Source organism: Gymnogyps californianus, unplaced genomic scaffold (assembly GCF_018139145.2).
Source record: "Gymnogyps californianus isolate 813 unplaced genomic scaffold, ASM1813914v2 HiC_scaffold_210, whole genome shotgun sequence".
NCBI lineage: Eukaryota > Metazoa > Chordata > Aves > Accipitriformes > Cathartidae > Gymnogyps > Gymnogyps californianus.
Window position 1 is genome coordinate 4,031 of NW_026114091.1, and position 18,888 is coordinate 22,918.

At 37.3% G+C, this 18,888-nt stretch overlaps 1 pseudogene; it reads left to right on the forward strand.

Moving 5' to 3' along the window:
* Nucleotides 1-672: 672 nt before the first annotated feature.
* Nucleotides 673-18,888, forward strand: part of LOC127028136 (importin-11-like) — a 50,715-nt pseudogene continuing 32,499 nt past the window's right edge.

Genomic DNA, 18,888 nt, shown 5'->3' on the forward strand with positions numbered 1-18,888 from the left:
AATAGCGGGCTCTATGGAATGCTTTTCTCAATCTTTGTTAGGCAATTCAGCTCATTGTTATTCTGGTTCTAATTTCTTCCTATTGACTCTAAAGCTGTTTGGTTTATGCCCTTGTTGTGGCACTGGTGCAAGATTAGGTAATTGTCAGTTCTTCCTGAGAATAGTTTTAGACTGATGACATGAAATGCTCCTGGCAGTTTCTGTAATGCAGTAGCTAAGTTTGCATTTTTTAAATTGTATCTGACCTCAAATTTTGAGCACAAAAGGAATGTCAAGGAAATTGCTGGAAAGTATGATAAAAGCAGTAAGATGCCATTGATGGCAGTAATAATATAAGATTTAGTTTTAGTTTCTTTTATTGGTTGTGCTATGTGCAGAATATAACTGTATCTCTAGTGAGACTTTCAAGATTCAGTCATTTAGGAAGAGAGTTGTTTTTTTCAGACATAAGTTGGTGTTTCCTGAGCCTTCTAGTGAAGAATTTTGATTAAAAAAAATTTCTGCATTAACGTTCTAAGTTGGTCTTGACAAACTAAATATTTTAATAATTGTTTTGGGAATAATGTTTTCCTAGTGATTCTTAGATTTCTTTTTCATCAACGCATTCTAGAACAGCCAAGTATAATGAAATTAATGAGTACAATACTTTTTTTTTTCTTTCCACTTTTAAAGGTATAAGCCAATACGCCGACGAGTAATTTGGCTGATTGGACAGTGGATTTCTGTAAATTCAAATTGGACTTGAGGCCTATGTTATATGAGGCAATTCGTAACTTGCTTCAAGACCAAGACTTAGTGGTAAGTATAAGTAGTGTTTTTGGATTACACATTTGTTCTGTAAACACAGGTGAAACATACATACCATACCTTATGTAAACTTGGTTGAAAACTTCATAAACATCACACCTTAAAGTCTGTTGTGTCTTGCAAAAGATAATCTGTTGGGAAGTTCTGGGGGTGTTTTAATTGTGGAGATGTTGAAAAAAACAAGATCAAAGACATGAAACGAACCCTTAAAGATGTTCACTAGGTGATGGCTTCAGTGGGAAAATGAATGGCAATAGCAACAGTCTCTCTTTTTTGTAAGAAGAGAGTTGTGAAGCATCTTGAGATAAATAATTTATAAACAAATGAACAACTTTGTGTAGATAAAATGGAGTTATTCTGTTACTAGTATCTGCAGTATATACAATATATTTAAGCATCAACATAGTTATCTGCTGGCAGGATATGATAAATGGCATTGGCTGCTAAGCTGGTTGAGTACTATTCTGTGGTTTTTAAGCTACAATTTCAGTTGCTAGCAGATGAGGTTAAGCAGGCTTGTTTTTGCAGTTGTTTTTGCAGTTGTTTTTTTTTGTTTTTTATTTTTAAGCAAACTGACCTAGCAGCTACTCAACAAATAAAACAAACAAACCTATCTAGTTTGTTAGTTAACTGTTAGATGCCAATTACTAATATTTATTTCTGTGATTCCAGACAGCTTTAGCAAAGTAGGTATGGATTTCTGCGTCACGTGTTGTGACTGTTCTTCAGTTAATGCTTTCTGAACATCTACCAGGGAAGAACACGCTAATTTGTTGAGTTTATTTGATTCTGTGCTTTTTGAGTGACAGCAACCCATGAGATAATCCCAAGTTAAAACTCCTTTGTTTGCAAGATTTTTTAATCACAGCCTCAGATATCTCCTTGTTAATTCTTTCTTGACTTTCATGAAGATTTGCCTGAGTAGTTCTACAGGTGGTATCTGTATTGGGTTTGCGTGGCAAGGTTTTGGTAGCAGGGGGGCTACAGGGGTGGCTTCTGTGAGAAGATGTCAGAAGCTTCCCCCCATAGAGCCAATGCCAGCCCGACTCCAAGACGGACCCGCCGCTGGCCAAGGCCGAGCCCATCACCAATGGTGGTAGCGCCTCTGGGATAACATAATTTAAGAAGGGGGGGGGGGGAAAAAACCCTGTAGCAGCAGCAATTGCGGCTAGAGAGTGGAATGAGAATATGTGAGAGAAACAGCCCTGCAGGCACCAAGGTCAGTGAAGAAGGAGGGGGAGGAGGTGCTCCAGGCGCCAGAGCAGAAGATTCCCTGCAGCTGTGGTGAAGATCATGGTGAGGCAGGTTGTCCCCCTGCAGCCCATGGATGTCCAATGGTGGAGCAGATATCCACCTGCAGCCCATGGAGGACCCCACGCCAGAGCAGTGGATGTGCCCTGAAGGAGGCTGTGACCCCCGTGGGAAGCCCATGCTTGAGCAGGCTCCTGGCAGGGCCTGCGGACCCATGGAGAGAGGAGCCCATGCTGGAGCAGGTTTGCTGGCAGGACTGTGACCCCATGGGGGACCCCATGCTGGAGCAGTGTGTTCCTGAAGGACTGCACCCCGTGGATGGGACCCATGCTGGAGCAGTTTGTTGAAGAACTGCAGCCCGTGGGAAGGACTCACATTGGAGAAGTTCATGAAGGACTGTCTCCCATGGGAGGGACCCACACTGGAGCAGGGGAAGAGTGTGAGGAGATCCTCCGCCTGAGGAGGAAAGAGTGGCAGAGAATGTGTGATGAACTGACCGCAACCCCCATTCCCCATCCCCCTGCGCTGCTCTGGGGGCAAAGGAGGTAGAGAAAATTGGGAGTGAAGTTGAGCCCAGGAAGAAGGGAGGGGTGGGGGGAAGGTGTTTTTAAAGATTTGGTTTTTATTTCTCATTATCTCTGCTCTGATTTTGATTGGTAATTAAATTAATTTTTTCCCCAAGTCGAGTCTGTTTTGCCCGTGGACAGTAATTAGTGAGTGATCTCCCTGTCCTTATCTCGACCCATGAGCCTTTCATTATATTTTCTCTCCCCTGTCCAGCTGAGGAGGGGGAGTGATAGAGCGGCTTCGTGGGCACCTGGCATCCAGCCAGGGTCAGCCCACCACAGTATCACTTCAGCAATGCTAAATAAACTGTAAAGGATACTAAAATAAAAGGAAACGAAAATATTTCTGAGTTGAACTATGGTGGTGGTTGACCCTGGCTGGGTCCCTTCCACGAGGTGCAGTCCTTCAGGAACTGACTGCTCCAGCGCGGGCTTCCCACAGGATCATAGCCTCCTTTGGGGCACATCCACCTGCTTCCGGCATGGGTCCTCCATGGGCTGCAGGGGGTCAGCCCTGCCTCAGCATGGTCTTCACCATGGTCTGCAGGGGAATCTCTGCTCTGGCGCCTGGAGCACCTCCTCCCCCTCCTTCTTCATTGACCTTGGTGTCTGCAGAGTTCTTTCTCTCACATATTCTCACTCCTCTCTCTGGCTGCAATTGCTGCTGTGCAGTAACTTTTCTTCCCTTTCTTAAATATGTTATCACAGAGGCGCTACCACCATCGCTGATTGGCTCAGCCTTGGCCAGCAGCGGGTCCATCTTGGAGCCAGCTGGGCATTGGCTCTATCGGACATAGGGGAAGCTTCTAGCAGCTTCTCACAGAAGCCACCCCTGTATCCCCCCCACTACCGGAAACCTTACCACCGCAAACCCAATACAAAACTAACTGCACTTCTTAGGGTGACAGAACACGCGAGGATAATTCAATTGCCAAAACAGCAACGGGTTTGTATTTTCAAGGTATTATGTTGATAATCAAAATAATGTTTAATGGACATGTGTTGATGCTTCTTGGCTTTTGTCTTTCAGGTCCGTATTGAGACAGCTATGACGCTGAAGTTAAATATCCTTTATTAGCAAAGATATTTGATTAGCTTTAATTTGGAGCTACTGGAAAATAAACAATTTTAAACTTACTACCAATTCTTCACATTATAGTTGTTGTGTATCCACGGAATATTTGCTTATTTGAGTTTCATATCCATCTGCAGTCTCTGTTATTTTTCTTTAATGGTTGTTTACCTGTAGATGACTTGAGTTCAGAACTGACCAGTTCTTACCGGTAAGAGCATTTATATGGGCATATTCTGATGAGCAGATAGATCCATAGAGGAAAGCAGGAAAAAATAATTTCCAATTTCATCTTAAACCAGACTATTTAGTAATCAGTGTGTGTGTGTATATAATTTTTTTGGTCTTCATAGGCCAAAGCATGTAAGACTCATACTCTTGCTATTAAGGTTGCTAAATGTGCAATATGTAGACAGACAATTCAAAACCTTTTAGTATTATGAGTATTACAACTTCCTATCATTGTGTTTAGTATTATATACATCATGTGTTATCAGATGCTAAGTTCTTCATGCTAAGACAGTATGAATGCTGTCTTTAACAAATAAGTCTCCTCACCAATGTGACTTACTTTCTAGTATGCCTGTTTCACACAGTACTTACCAACTTGCTGTTTCACACAAAATTAAATATAAGTGTGTGGTTAAAATAGTGCCTTAAAAACATAGACTTTCTTGGTTTCCTATATTCGTGTTCTTTATGGTGGTGACTGCTGTTGGCATTAAGTAAACAACGACATGTTAGTCATGAATACAGCAAATATGGATCACTCAAATTTAGCAGGTGCTTTTTTTTTTTCTGTTTGATTAGGACCTCCATGTTAATTGCAACTCTGGGAACAAACAAAACAAAAATGCAGAGTGCATCTGTACTGTAAACATTGGAATTTTTTAAGCTGTCTTTTTCAGTTCATTATCTAAATTTATCTACTGACCCAAAAGCTGGAAGACCATACCTTTGCTCTGACCTAACAAAGTGTTTCTTCTGGAGAGATGGCCTTCAGCTTTATAGAATTTTATCTGTGAAGTCATGTTTATACTTACTAAAACATCAAAATTATATATGGTCAAATTGATCACATGCTTGAACTGTTATGCAAGAGTGTATCTGAATTATTTTTATCTTGTTTTAGGCTAGTGTGCATTTTTTCCAAATGAAAGAGTAACACTGCACACTTTGTAAGTGTCTTTCAAAGTTCGTAGATGTCTTAGTGTTGTAAGCATATGGGAAATCACCATTTCATGTCGCCAGTTTGTATTTTTGATGGTCTAATCTGTAGTTTCTTTTGGTTTTTTTAGTATCTGGAATCCATGTTTACACTGCTCTTTCAGCTACTTCAGGAAGTAAACAGAATGTGACACCAAAATGCATGTTCTTCACGTTCTGTCTTGTGTGATTGAAGAGTCAATATGCAGGTATTTTTTTTATAGACTTCAAGCAGTGTTAGCTTTGTACTAAGAACACAGAGGACTTCTTAATGTTTTTGACTTATACAAAAATAGTAGAAAATGTCATTGATAGAATGGTTATTGTTATGGTAGATGCCTGCATTATTTGCTTTACTTGGTTCTCTTCTCACTTTTCAGTTCTCATTTATCTTTTGTGTAATATGTGCTTGCTCAGTTACTACTTCTTTATTTACTTTTTTTTTGCATTGACTCACCTTTTGGAGTACAGAATGATTCCACTTGCTTATCTTAATGCATTTCTTGCAATTTTTTTTTTATTCCCACTTTCAAATTCTAATTTGTCTCATATCTGAGCTAGTTATTTATTAAACCTTACATATTAAAAGAGACATTTTGGGGGACAAATGCTTTAAATTCCAGGGACTGTGCAGTTAAATTTGTAATCTCTCATTGGCACTGGTATGGATCGTGATTGCTATACAGCATTCTCCTTAACTGCATGCAAAGTTTCTAGTTCACATTCTCAATTTTCAGTACTTCCTTCTTAGTGTTAAAGTATATCTTCAGCTTAAACGTAAAGAAATTGAAGATGTTTTGTAGAAATAAAATGAATTGTTGACTGCTTTTGTCTCCATTTTTTTTTTTTTGATATTACTGTATTAAGGACAGAGATAATGCATGGTTTGGAGCTTATCTCCTCTTTCTACAAGTAATCCTGTCTGAGAGCCAAATTTGGCTTTCTTAATTGTCCCTTGTAGGAAAAGTCAACATGACAGCAGATTTCCCTGCATTTTAGATCAGCTGGAGAAGCAGCAGAAAAACCCAAGTTGAGTAAGAGCCTTTATGAGTCCGTTAAGGTTAATTCATAATTAAATACTTTAGAAGACAAATAGATTAGCCCTTTAGTGTTGTAGAGCATCATAGAAAAAATTTAGGTTAGGACAAACCTCTGGAGGTTATGTAGTCCAACCCCTGCTCAAAGCATGTGTAACTTCAGAGGTTATTCAGCATTATTTTTTTATTTTTTTATTTTCCTGGGACTGTTTCTGGTCATCTTAGAGGATGCAGTTATTCAGGAATCCTGTCTAAGTGAAGAACATAATAATATGAAAACAACTTCAGTTATCAAATTAAGTATTTTTTATGTTCCATTTAGTACTTAAGCCTGATTGTCATGCACAAACATTACCATAGGTAATAGGTTCTTTTCAAACCCCTGTGCAGTCAGAAGTCACTTCAGTCACTGAGTACGGAATATGGTGTTTTAGGAAGAGGAAAGAAGAGTAAATTAAAGCAAACTCTGTATTTTTACTGTGACAAAAGCAGCTCTTAAATCTTTCAGAAATTATGCCTGGGATAAATTAATGGCCTTGTTTCACACATTAAGAAAAAAATTTGTGTTCTGAATTTCAGATACGACCATATGTAGGATGTTTGGTTCAGTATTTACCACTCCTTTGGAAACAGAGTGAGGAGCACGATATGCTACGATGTGCCATTCTAACACCCTTATCCATCTTGTTCAGGTAAAGTGTCGGAATCACATAAATGTTGCCAGTATCTCCTTCAGTTCTTTCTCAGACATGCCTTCGTGTTCTCTGTGTGTGTGTGTATATTAAGGTATAAGGTGTAAAATTAAGGTATGTTTTGGTTTTATAGGCTATTTCCAAATGCTGTTCAGTCTTATAATAAAGACATGGTTCTCTGATAGTGGAGGTAAACATGGCTAATGTTAAGCACTAAACTGTTTTGTTTCCAGGGGCTTGTTAGTAAAAGCAGTTCTTTAGGCAGATTTGCTTGTGTTCTGGAGGATTTTTGTTTTGGTTTTGTAATCTTGGAATTGAACCTCCTTTAGTGCCTTTATAGTCTATATAAAAGAACTTGTTCAGGCTTCCTTTATTTCCCAGCAGGCATTCAGAGTGTCAGTCTCTTCTTACAAACGTTGTGCGTGGTTCAGACTTGATTCTGCAGCATAGGCACATCTGTTTCCCATTGCTTTCCATTCAGCTCCCAGGGATGTGGAGTTTTCTATTTTGGTTGCAAACTTTCTGTGAACGTGAGCCATTTTTAAATCATAGGCCAAGATATGGGCCACCATAACAAGCTTCACTTTGCCTGTTCTTTAAATTTGTGTTTTAATTCAGATTAGTGTCAAATGTTTCTTGTTTAAATCATAACTGTTAGGTTAATGTCTCTCAAGGGTGTTGTTGGCACTGACTAATTGGGGGTCATCTTGTTTATGTAGAATTCCAACCCTTTTATTGTTACCATTTTTACCATTACCTTTTTACTGCATAACTCTGATACCTATTATGTCCTTTTGCAATGATTTCTGCAACATGTTTATATAGCATATGGGGAAAAATATTTTATTTTATCCCTTCTTAAATTTCCCAGCTTTTATGATGTTCTCTTCTGCTTTGTTCATATTTTATGTGAAACAAAGATAATAGCAGATCTGAGCTGCCTGCTTTGTTATAATAATAGATTTGTATCACATCCTATTATTTGTATTTCAATCTTTGATTTTTTTTTTCTTCTTTTGAGTATTCATCTGTGCTCATAATTTTCTTTTTAACTATACTTGAATATCTCCTCTTTTTCAATGTCTGTTTTAAAACAGAATGGTCAGAACTATTAAAATATCTGTGAGCAGGGACTACTATCACCTTACCTTTGTTCGTGGCTGCGGCTTCTAAGTGCAATAATAAAAAAAATTATAGTAATACTGAGAATAAAGGTGAACATAGTTATTCTCAGACCATTTTTTTATTGTAGATTTTTTTGTATATCTGTGTGTTGTAGGAAACTTTCCTTTGCCAGAATATATTGCTTACATTTATTAACATTAGGTTTCATTTGCCCGTAGTTGTTCATTTAGCTAAGTTTGTTTAGTTCACTTAGTGTCTTACAGTTCTCAAAACTCAAGAAATCTAGATAACTTTTGGTCCAGATTTTGCTATATAACATTAATAGCTATGTTGAGCAACATTGTATCTAAATGGAAGTTGCTAGTAATCTGTAGTCAGATAATGAGTTTTGACCTTTGGGTGTTTTCGATTCTTGATGGTAATTTGCCTCTCTTCCCTGCTTTTCTAAACATGTACAATAAATTCCCTAATTCCTCTAGAGGCTTACTGTAAGTACCTTGGTAGAGAATTTTGGAAGCCTACAGAAATTATTAGCTGCTTGCTTTATCTAGAGATAATAGTTAAAATTAACTGAATTTCTTATCAGTGAAGGAAAAGAACTTGGTATAACTTAAATAATCCTTAAACTTGAAATATCTAGAAATATCTGTGCTGTTGGCAGTAAAAATGCAAATAAAATGTAGTAGGTTACTGAGGAAAGATTGAAGATAAAACAATATGTAGTTTATTGCCTGCAGAATCTGTGCTATTAAGCACTTCTTTAATATGGGCTATATGCCATCCCACCTTCTCCAACCCTACTACATCTCAAAAAAGATGTTATAGAACTAGCAAAGATCGAGAGAAGGGCTCCTAGGATGTAGGGCAGTGTCCATACAGGAACAGACTGAATATGTAGGCAGTCTTGAACTTGCAGAAAGGCATGATTTCTGGATAAAGGATATTATTATAGAGATCTATGAAAACATTAACAGTGGAGAGAAAGTGGAAAGGGAATGATTACACATTACAACTAAAGGAAAATTTAGGGTTCTTTTAAAAGCAGAGTTAGTTCAAACAAACACAAAATATATTTTCACAATATACGAATTGTGGAACTTCTCGTTACTGGCCACAGTAGAGGCCAAAAGGATAGGTGGACTCAAAGAGATTAGACAAATGTACGGAGATCCTTCTTCTTTTAAGACAAGTTTGTTTAAATAAATAAACTGTTCCACAAAGAAGCTTTAACTGAGAAACATAAATAAATTTTAAATTTTAAAGTTTCCAAATATAGTAATTATGCAAAAGCAGCATTCAACTAGCCTCAGTTCTCTTTAGTAATATTACAAAATAGCCAGTAGTTTCCAATTTAAGAATTCCAATCTTTAAGATTAGTTTTAATTTATGATTAGTTTTGACAATAGTTATCTCTAGCTTATTTTTAAAAATTAGGGTTTTTTTAAGTGATCGTTGAAAAATTTTTTTACTTTGTGTTCTTGGGAAGACATCTTTGTGTATTACTCATGGATCACTTAATAAAATCACTGTCATCCATCTGTGATTCTTTGTTTAGGAATGAAAACAAACCCTTTTCCTGATTCTTAGAATATGTCAAAAGATTTAGGATGTGGTAAGATCCAAAGAGTAATTCTTTTCTTAATCTTTAACACATTTTATTCAGCATTTAGTATTTGTTAAGCTGTGACCTTTCCCAGAAAGAGAATGACCAATGAATGTTTTAGGAATGTGTATTGTTTATAATTTTTTTCTTGCATACCATTGATAAGCTGCTTGTTCTCTAAAACTTACGTAATTTTCTCAAGACTTGTTGAGAAAGCTCAGGAGTATCAAACTAAATATTTTCTTTGTATGAAATGGTTGCAAGTTCAACCTTTGATTTCTTGAATGCATGTTTACAGTATGCGAATAGAACAGCATCACAGATCTTTTTCAGTGCTGTTCTTGAAATGCTTGAGTTGAGGGTTTTGAAGTATTTTACATTTTTTTATTACTTTTATAGGGACTGGGTGCAGAGCAAAAATCTCTATCCTTTTCTACTTCCAATTATTCAGCTAAGTACAGATGTTTCTCAGCCTCTGCATGTCTATCTTCTGGAAGATGGTTTAGAGTTGTGGTAAGAATGTTCTTTATCAAATTCTAATTTTTAAAATTTATTTTTTGTATCCCTGGAAGAAAAAAAAGATTTAACAAAAGCTTTGACTGTATTAAGAATTTTATTTCTTGTTATCTTACCTTGACATCATCTATATCATACCTTTTCTCAGAAGAGGTGAGGTTAGGAAGTAAATAAAAGAACACAATTAAAAATAACTGAGTAGGTAATCTATTTTCAAGCAGTTGATAGCAAGATACAGTTCTGTTGTGAAAATGAACAGCAAGAAAAAGTCTAGACTCACTATAATGTGCATGCTAATCTAACAATTTGACATGCTTGACTGGGAGCACATTAACCCAATGATTCTCAGAGCTGGTCACTGGAAGAGATGGTGAGTTACAAGGATAAAATGCAGGAGAAGTCATCTTCCAAGTCTCAAGCTATCTGGTGACTGAACATAAAACAACAAGTGGCACTGTGATTGGTTTGCCATGAGGCTAATTTGTTTGTTTCTGGTGCAGCTGACACTCAAAAGGAGGAAACCGTTACCTGGACTGAATTCAACATGTTTGTTTCCTGCAGAAAAGGAATATATTGAGTTTGTCTTGAAATAGTGAGGGATTCCTTTGATATAAATTGTAGATTTGCATTTGAATTACAAATACTTAACTTAAAGTGATCTGTTTTATGTGCAGCAAAACTAAGATTTATAATGCTGGTGGTGGTGGGAGCAACTTCGAAGTGCAAGTTCTTCATAAAATTTAAGATGGGCCTTTTTAATGTATCAGTTCAGAACTTTTATATCTTCTTAATAATACTGATCATGAGGTGGTTATTCTGATGCCTATGCAGAAGAATGTATATATGATATTTTAAGATGTCCTAGAGCATCAGAGAAATCTGGATGGGGCTGGCAGATATGGCTGGGACACTGACTGCTTCCTGAACCAAGAGCAGGAGGCCAGCTAAGATACTTTACATAATCAAAAATGTTATTTAAATACAGTAATCCTACACCTGAGATCTGGGAAGAAACTGGAATGTGTTGCTGTGGCTTTAAGTATGAATTTTTTATAGTTACTGTTTTCAAACCTCAGGAATTTTTAAATTGATGCAAACAGCGCTGAGCATATAGTCATTCTTTTACATATGGTAATCAATGCATCATTTCAGGGAAAGAAAAAAAAACCAAAACCAAACACGTAAAGGTTTGAGCTGGTCGCCACCACAGCTGCTCCTTAGAGGTGTAGAGCGCTACACGTGTTGTACACCATGAATATTCCTCTCTCCCACCTTCTCTGAGTTCTGCCTGAGATCCCAAGTTGGTACTTAAGCATTCTCACTGCTGCATTTTTGAGGTTATGTTGTCTTTAGAAAAAGACAGTAGCATGTTTTTCTTTCTTTTCCTACCTTAGCAAGACCGTGCCTATATTGATGGGTGTGTTGTAAAGACTAATACTGCACTTGTAACAATTCCTTGAAGCATATTTCACATTATTTAAGGATCATATAGGTGGTTACTATAAGTTACAATGTTTTACATCTGTCAGAATGATTGCTCAATGTTATTCATAGGTCATCTAAAATATTTCTCTTAATCTATTCTTAGGTTAGTGACATTGGAGAATAGTCCATGTCTTACACCTGAGCTTCTGAGAATATTTCAGAACATGTCTGCCCTTCTTGGTGAGTCTTTTACTAATAAAATTTCTGGTTTTTTTTTTTTGTTTGTTGTTTGTTTCTTTTTTTTTACTGCCAGTGTTATTCATGCATTAATTAATGCTGCTGTGGCTACAAGAACTAAGGGGCTGGCAAAATTGTAACTACTCAAAAATGAAGAACAGGTCTTTATTGTTTGACTTTCCCATCTTCTTTAATATTTATTATCTACTTACCCTAGTTCTGTTTTTAATAAATTGATAGCTGCTTTGTACCCAAAAGATAAGACAAATTTCAGTTATCATTTCAGAGGTTTTTTTAAGAAGTTCCTGAAATTTAACACCAAATGTGTGAGTTTTACTGATATTGATTATATAAAATACTTGCCTGTTCTACTTACAACTAGAATGATGATTTCTAGTCTGAAGAATTGAAGTTTCCATTATTAGCTTTTCCATTATTCAGTTAATAACTATGTAGGGGTTTTCAAACTGCCTAAATATGTCTTTAAGTGTATTGGGCAAGCAGCACTGAAATTAATAGTAGTAGTTTTTGCTGAGTTGTTGACAAAATATAAACTTATTAATGAGGATTAAGATTCAGTGCTTAGGAAATATTGATTTTTGGGGGTTTTTTGTTTTGTAACTAAAGGGAGTATAAAAATTTTGCAGTTTAATTTTATTATGTAAATATGTTTTTGTTTAATGAAATCTTTAACTGTGCTTTTGTAGGAGCTAATATAGCAAATGGATTCTTTTTTAGAGGAATGTGTTTATAAAATTACAGAAGTTGGCTTTTTAATTGATTACTGTATTCAGCACTTAATATTTTATTCTGACTGAAGGTCAATAGAAAGTTGCATCACGGTGGGTAGGTGCAAGATACTGCCTCCTGTTATTTCTCTGTGTATACTAGATCTCTAATGACAGAAACTGTGCTCAGGAAAGTAGTGTTTTGTAGTGGTTTTAGTATTTAACTCCAGAGCTATCTCTTAGGTTCTGTAGCCGACATACTATTTATCTTCATTCTTATCTACACGCCTACCCTTCCTCCTCTTTGTTCTGTGTTAGTAGTAGATAGAATCTGCTACAGGAAGTTTGCACTATACAAATGGTCTTGATTTTCATAGTTGTATCACACTGCTGTTCTGCTTGTGTTAAATTCGGAAATAATCTGTATTTGTGGTTTGCTTATATTTGCTACTGTTATTTTCTCCCCACCCTGTCCCACCTGGTCCTCATGCGATACTTTCCAGTGTAGTGATGAGTATGAATAGAAACCTTGGCATATTCTTCTAACAAAAGGTGGAGGTATTCAGAAATCTTCTATACTTGTAACTATTACCTTATTTTATGAATGAATCCTGGAGACTAGTGATGCTCTCCTTTGGGAAAAAAATATCCTCAAGGGAATGTTCCTTGTTCTGAAAAATGAAAGCTGTTCTATGATGCTGATACAGCAAGTAGTACAGTTAAGCTAGGTAGGTTTTCCTTAAGGTGAGGCTTCAAACACAGTTCTTTCAAATTTTTTTTAATCAGGGGATGGGGTCGAGTCGCAAAAACACAGCAGCCCTTGCAATGTGTAATCATAGACCAATTTCCTCATTAGACTTCTGATACTACTTTACTTTCTGAGCATTTTTCTGAGAGCCTTTTGTTTTCTGAGTGTCATGTCAGGCAGAAATTTTGATTGCCGTGGACCAATGGGTGTGTGTTTTGCTAGAAAGCGGAAACCATTCTGGTACGCTCTTTGCCTGCAATTCCCTTCTGTTTACATCAGGAGAATCTAGCTGGACAGCCTCACACATCGTAGCATGGCAGTGTGATGTTGAAATAGAGCTTGAATCTTAGATTAGTGCTAAAATGTTTTAAAAAATTGGTGGTTATAAAGCAGTACAATACTTCCATCCAGTACCCTCCAGCAGCTACTTTATTGATTCAGTATACTTGTAAAAGGGATACTTAAATCCAGTGCAACACAGTTTAAGCTGCAGCCCCTTGCAGAAGAAAATGTATTGATCGATGATGATCACTGTGCAAGTTAGTTAATTAACCGTTCAGTCTTAGTTCTGTAGTACAGTTTCTCCAGTATACAAGTGGCAGTATTCACCTGAAATTCTGTCATTTAAGAACAAACACTTCTATTTCTCACACATTGATGTAACTGTCAGGACAAAGGTATTTTAACTGGGAAGTCTGCTGTTTTCAGTTGGACAAATGCAGAAATCCATTCAATTTTGAGATCCTCAAATGTAAACTTTCAAATCCTGATGTCTTGTGTGCTTTAGCTGCCTGAGATAAGGCAAAACAAAAGTCTACCTGAGACCAGTTCTCAATTCAGTCTTAAGCTATCAAAGTGGAAGCCAAAGGGCGGATCTGGTGAAGGGAAGTTCTGAGTAGATGATTGCCTTGCTTACGTCTTTTGGAACAGGGTGGAGAACTAGCTTCAAGGCACTACAGAAAATGATTTTGTTGAAAATGAAATATAAGGAATATGAACCTCTGACTTTTAGTTTCTGAATTTATTCTTACTGAATGGAATTACTCTAATATACAGGTAGTGTAACTATTTTTCTGGTGTGTTTAACTGCTCCATCAGTAATTAAATCCTTCAGAAAAGTGTCCTATTAGAGGTCAACACAGTTGAACTAGAAGAGCTGGAAGGAAGGGAGGGAAGAAGTTCATACACGAGACTTTTGGATGTTAGAGTATATAGCAGATTCTGTCCTGCTGAAGAGGAGGAAACAGATGTGGCAAGAAGTCATCAAACTGGAGAGGGAGAGAAGACATTTTATCTTCTTCATGGTCGGATTATAGCATTTTTTTAAGTCTTGCATAAATGTTACTTATTAGAGATATTCCTAAATAATAGGGGACAAACTACTGTGGGAATTGAACAGTGTATGTAAATAGATACAGTGCAGTTTTGATAACTCAGACCCAGAGGAACTGTGGAAAATAATATTGATAACCATTTATATAAAATTAGATGGCTTGGTTATGTTGAAGGAGGTACAGAAATAGGCTGGATTGTGTATTATTGAGATTGTTGGTTATTCATTGTGTTGTAGATTTTGCTTTGCATTAATTGCCTTTGTGGGCAAGGTCCTGTGGGACTTGATTGTGACTGTATACAATATTTTTTTCAGAAAATTCAGGTGTGCAGTGATAGATTGTCAGTTCTGATTCAGGACCCTTAAGAGCTCTTTGAGCATCTAGTGTTCCCATTGGATTTGGGAGTTTAGCTTAACTATCAAAGTAAAAAAACTTGATTTAAGATTTCTGCATTGTAACAGTACGTTTTCTTCAGCAAAGTGGTATAAAACTGAATGAGATATATTGTGCACAAATTATGTCTGGTAGTTTTTGAAGTGTGCTATGAATATCATTTAATAGAAAGGTGTTGCTGTGTTTTGTTTCCTGTTGATGAATGCATGTTTAGATGACAGCAAATGAATATATCATCTGTTGCACAATTTTTTTGAAGTGCTCTTAAGATGCTTACCAAGACTATGTACTTAAGCACTTGCTTGTCTATCATTGCTTCCTGGTCTACCAATAATACCTTAGAAACCTGAACTTTGAAGACCTCTGTGCTGCCTCCTCTCGTGCTTTCTCTGCTGGAGTGATTGTCTGTCTTATTGACAAGAATACCTTCAGTGTTCTTTGACTTTCATTCCTAATTTAAATTTAGCCTAGAGAAGTAATTGCTTGCCATTGCTTCTCCTGCATCTTTTAGAGATTTTTTTAAAACACGCTATCTGTTGGCAAGCAATTCCAATGCTTGATGTGTAAAAATTGGTTTGAGATTAGTTAATGATTTTTTTTTTTTTTAGTGATTCATACTAGGTTTTTCATTATTTGAACAGCCTGTATCATGGCCATTGACACAGGCCTGTGGCATATATCACCATAGGTATATGTCAGTGCAATGACATCTCTTTAATTTTTAAAAAACTGAAAGGGAAAATAGAGAAATGTTTCTGATTTTTCTTTTTAACTAGTCTGAATGTAATATTATAGTTGTTTCTTTTCAGATATATTCATCTTTCTGAAAAGAGCTTTTCATATCCATTTCAGAATACTATTGCTGTTGGAACTGGATGTCAGAGGAGTTGTACAATCAGTTAATTTGCTTATTAAAAAGTAATCAATGCTATCCTTAAATTTTAAGATAGGAGGAGAATGTTGCATTTGATATTGTCGTGGTTTAACCCAGCCAGCAACTAAGCACCACGCAGCTGCTTCCCTCCCCAGTGGAGTGGGGAGGAGGAAAGGAAAAAAGTAACTCGTGGGTTGAGATAAGAACAGTTTAATAACTAAAGTAAAAATAAAATATACTACTAACTAAGAATAATAATAATTGTAATGAAAAAGAATACAACAAAAAAAAGAAATAAGAAAAGACAAGTGATGCACAATGCAATTGCTCACCACCCGCTGACCGATGCCAGAGCCGCGATCCACCCCGCCCCGGCCAACTCCCCTGTTTATATACTGGGCATGACGTTCCATGGTATGCAATACCCCTTTGGCTAGTTCAGGTCAGCTGCCCCGGCTATGCTCCCTCCCAGCTTCTTGCACACCTGCTTGCTGGCAGAGCAATGGGAAACTGAAAGTCTTGGCTTAAGATAAGTGCTACTTAGCAACACTAAACCTCAGAGTGTTATCAACATCATTCTCACACCAAATCCAAAACCAGCACTGTACCAGCTACTAAGAAGAGAGTTAACTCTGTCCCAGCCGAAACCAGGACAGATATGAAGACTTGATTTCACTTGCATAACTGACCTTCCTTCAAAGATTGTGGTGCTATCACTGATGTACATAATCGTTCACAGCATATTGTAATATTTAATTTTCATATCAGCACTGCTAATGTTTAATTCTGTTGAAATATAATTGCCCTATAGAGGGGTTGCAGAGGTCTTTAATCCATCTCAGTGCAGCAGATTGAATAATGTGGAATGGAGGATAATTAATTCTTTGAGGATGGATGTATTTCTGCAGTGAGACTGCTTAAAATGACAGTTGAATGATATAATTTCAGATTGGCAATATGGTCAAGACATACCTGTTTCAAGAAGCATCAGGTTTAATGTGCCTGTGCTGAGCTTGTAAGGTAATGGCAAAAAGCAGGTTACAGGAACTGGAATAATTCCTCTGGTTCCAACAAAACCCAGAGGAGGCTAAGAAAGTATTCAGAAAAAGATGTGTTTGATTCAGGAAAACCCAGCAAGAGTATTGATGCTTATTGATTTCTAAAGGTAATCAGTTGAAGGTAATACCTTTTAGAAAATGCTTTTACTGAACATTGAGCTTTACACACAGATGAGTGACTGAAATTCTGTGGTTTCCAGGACATATTTACCTGTTTTTCCTTCTGTTCTGAAATAATATTGCAATTCTGCTACTCATATTTTATTACCTTTGTATCAGTTATCACAGAATGGAAAGTTTATGGAAGCTTGGTAGCATTTCATGTTTATATGACCATTTCTTTACAATTTGTCTACTGCATCAGTATCTGAAACTTAATATGGTTGTATGTTGTGGTTTAGGCCCAGCCGGCAACTAAGCACCAGTGGGCACTCGCTCACTCCTTCCTTCCCCCCCAGGTGGGATGGGGAGGAGAATTGGAAGAAAGGTAAAACCTCGTGGGTTGAGATAAGGAAGTTTAATAGGACAACACAAGGAGAGAAGAAGTTATTGTCCTGGTTTCGGCTGGGACAGAGTTAACTTTCTTTTTAGTAGCTGGTACGTGCTGTGTTTTGGATTTAGTGTGAGATGATGTTGATAACACTCTGAGGTTTTAGTTGTTGCTAGTAGCGCTTATTTAAGCCAAGGACTTTCAGTTTCCCATGCTCTGCCAGCAGCAGGTGTGCAGAAGCTGGGAGGGAGCATAGCCGGGCAGCTGACCTGAACTAGCCAAGGGGTATTCCATACCATGGAACGTCATGCCCAGTATATAAACAGGGGGGAGTTGGCTGGGAGGGGCGGATCGCGGCTCAGGAACTAACTGGGCATCGGTCGCGGGTGGTGAGCAATTGCATTGTGCATCACTGGTTTCCTCCCCCCCCATTCCTTTTTTTTGTTATATTCCTTTTCATTACTATTTATATATTTTATTATTACTTTGTTAGTTATTTTTACTTTAGTTATTAAACTGTTCTTATCTCAACCACGAGTTTACTTTTTCCCTTTTCCTCCTCACCCCACTGGGAGGGGGAGGGGAAGCGGCTGTGTGGTGCTTAGTTGCTGGCTGGGGTTAAACTACGACAGTAATATAACTAATACTAATAAAAGAATTATACCAAGCGAGTGATGCACAATGCAATTGTTCACCACCGGAACCTGATGCTCAGCCTGTTCCCGAGCCGCGATCCCTCCTACCCCCTGGCCAGCTCCCCAGTTTATATACTGAGCATGACGTCATATGGTATCATATGGTATCGATATCCCCTTGGCTAGTTCAGGTCAGCTGTCCTGGCTGTGCCCCTCCCACTTTGTGAAAATTAATCTTATCCAGCCAAACCCAGGACATTGTATCATTAAGAAAAAAAGCTGCAGGCCTCCAAGGAGAATGCAGTAACTTCAAGAAAAAGTGTAATACTAGTAAAGCTATTAAAGCTAATATATAGAGTATTGGAATCTTTTGATGAGGTATTGGATGGATAGGTAAAAATTAATCTCTTTTCGAGTCAAGATATGTGAATATTCCAAATAAGTGATAACAGACATGACCTGTCCAAGCACTGGATATGAAAGTAGCCATGCTTCAAAGCTGTCCAATGCCATGCAGGTAACAGAAGCATTATGCTCTTCTAATGGAGGGAAAAGAAGAGAAACTGCCAAAACTCCCCAGATTTTCAGATGTTATAATGGAAACAGTAAGGAACTTTATTTAAAACTTATATTAAATATTTCTGTTGGCTCTCTATGATTATTTTATTGGAAATATTAATTAAAGGTGGTAGAGCAGAAGTCCACTTACTTTACCAAGAGTAGTCTGTGTGCCAACCTGGTTTTAAGAAATTTAGCAAGCCTTCGAGGTTTGGTGTTCTGTTTTGTTTTCAGACAACAAGGGCTGTTGGCTTCTGCGCTAGTATCAAACTCCAAGTAAAACTTTGAACTTTGGTTTTGCTATGAATTGTGTTTGTAGTTGTCTGGGGTGATTTTTTTTTTTTTAACAGTGTTTCAGATACTGCCTGAGGACATGTCTTTTTTCCTCTTTCTTCAAACTGCTACTGTATACCCATCTCCCGTGTGTATCTGTCTCTTAAATGGATATGCTTTCCTTACTGAATACTCAAGGTATGACCTAAAGCTCAGTGCCATTGATGTGGCACTGGGTCAGAGAGCAGAACTGCAATCTT